This window comes from Lepisosteus oculatus, chromosome 16 (genome assembly GCF_040954835.1).
Source record: "Lepisosteus oculatus isolate fLepOcu1 chromosome 16, fLepOcu1.hap2, whole genome shotgun sequence".
Classification (NCBI taxonomy): Eukaryota; Metazoa; Chordata; class Actinopteri; order Semionotiformes; family Lepisosteidae; genus Lepisosteus; species Lepisosteus oculatus.
In genome coordinates this window covers 18,175,385-18,177,428 of record NC_090711.1, presented here as the reverse complement: position 1 = coordinate 18,177,428, position 2,044 = coordinate 18,175,385, and the positions used below count along the sequence as shown (strand labels likewise).

Below are 2,044 nucleotides of genomic sequence, written 5' to 3'. Positions count from 1 at the left end.
CTTCCAGTGGAACCGTATTGTCTGTCTTAAACTAGGGGGACCCCCTTTCCTCCACTCTCCTCCAGGATCCGCCGCCATAGTGAAAAAGGTGTTTCGGCTGCCGAAGCAGCCTACTCACCGGGAGACGTCCTCTGGCAGCCAAATAATCCGCAATCCAAATCCAAATCCGGGCCCAATCCGCTTCGCAATCCAGAAATCCAGTAAACAGTCCTCCAGCCGCAATCCTCCAGTCGCAATCCTTTGGTTGTCTTCTCCCTCGGTCTCCTGGTGTATCCCCCAGCCGCGGTCAGGCCACGTACCGGGATCGCAGCCAAAAGGCCGAGAAGCGATGCCCACAAAGGCGCGGAGCGACGCGCGGGCGTTCCGCTGGCGCACAGTGGCGCAGGCCGACTCCTCTGGAGCCCGGGACCCGCGCGGCTGCCGGCCTCCCTGCAGCCCGAGGCCTCAAAGCGGGACTCTGCTCCCCCTCTCTCTTGCCTGCCTGGCTGCCTTCCTGCCAGTCCCGGGCGGGGGCCCTGCTCTTTGATCTTCTGTCAACGGCCCGACAACGACCGCAGCCGCAGGGGGCGCCAGCCGCCCGGCCTCCTTAGCTTAGGCCCCTCCCACCGGCAGCAGCTGTGCCCAACCGGCTGCAAGCGAAAGCCGAGCGCCAGCACCTGCGGGCAGAGGCAAGGGGCAGCTCTCTCTCCGGAGGGAGGGACTGGGACGCGAGCGCACGCACGCGCCTGCCTGCCTGCCTGCCTGCCTGCCTGCCTGCCTGCCTGCCTGCCTGCCGAAAAAAAAGAAAGAAAAGGTGGATATACCAAGTTTTTTGGAGGGAAAACGCCCAGCTGTCGAAAGGGGCCCGCCTGCAGGGACGGGGACGGACACACACACGCAAGCAAGCAAGCAAGCAAGCAAGCAAGCAAGCCACGCCTGCCTCCCTGGGAAAAGGCTGAAAAACCTAAGTTTTTTGGAGGGAAAACGCACGGCAGCCGAAAAGGGGGCCGGCCTGCTTGCCCAGAGAGTCGAGACGCGGGAAAGCGCACAGAGGGAGCACGGGAACGGAGAGGGCGAGAGAGAGGCGGACACAGAGACACACAGATGGACGAGGGACGAGAGACGAGACCCGAGAAGAAGGAGCTCCAGTCCGCTTCGCTCGCTTGCTCGCTCGCTCGCTAGCTAGCTACGTCTGTCTTTTCACCGCTGAGAGGAGGTGGTGCACCGCTCCCGGAGGCGCTGCAATACCGGGCCGATGCGTGGAGAGGACGGAGCAAGCTCCTGATCCAGCTCCCTGTTCCAAAAATCCGTTTAATATGTGGTCCCCCGATGGGGGACGTATCAGATATTAAACTGATAAGAACAGATTTTTTTTTTTTTTTTTTTCTTATAAAATAGACTTTATTCGGAAAAAAAACACATCTCAAAAGGAAAACATCTCATACAATAACACTCCACAAGTTAAAACAACGGCGGAACGGCGGTGATTGTCCGTTTTCAATCCTTGCAAGGGTGGGCGGATTTGCGCTATTATGAGTGTCCCTCCAAACCCTACCACTTGCTGTAACCCATTAATCCCTGTACAGGGTCCATAGGCCTTTCCAGCGCTCCTTTGCCGTGGGGAAACCCCATTTTGCAACGTCGCGCTTCATCCTCCTCCTGAGGTCCGCCAGGATCCTCTCTTCCAGCTCCCTCGCTCCCCACTTGTTGTTGTGCCGGATGAGATTGTTCCTCGCGTCCCACAGGCCTTTCTTTGTGAGGGACAGCAGCAGCCACATCAGGAACTGCGTCCCCCTGTCCAGTCCGGTAGGTGCCAGCCCCAGCAGAATGTACTGGTAGCTGAGCACCGCATTCGTTTCCAGGAGTTGCATTATGTTGTCCATTCTGCCCCACACCGCCTTGGCGAAGGGGCAGCTCCAGAAAACGTGCTCCTGAGTCTCCTCGACGAAACACGTGTCCCGGGGGCAATGCGGATTCCTGGAAATCGAGTGTCTGTAGAGGACCTCTCTGGTAGCCAGTCTCTTGTGAACGGCCATCCAGTTGAGGTCCTTCAGTTCGTTGTCCA

The 2,044-nt window shown here is 58.7% G+C and overlaps 1 non-coding gene across 1 annotated transcript; it reads right to left on the bottom strand.

The window, feature by feature from the left end:
* Positions 1 to 1,193: 1,193 nt before the first annotated feature.
* LOC138223449 (U2 spliceosomal RNA) lies at positions 1,194 to 1,379 on the bottom strand. The gene has a single exon (XR_011181878.1). It is a non-coding gene; the product is annotated as a U2 spliceosomal RNA (small nuclear RNA).
* Between the last annotated feature and the right edge of the window lie 665 nt (positions 1,380 to 2,044).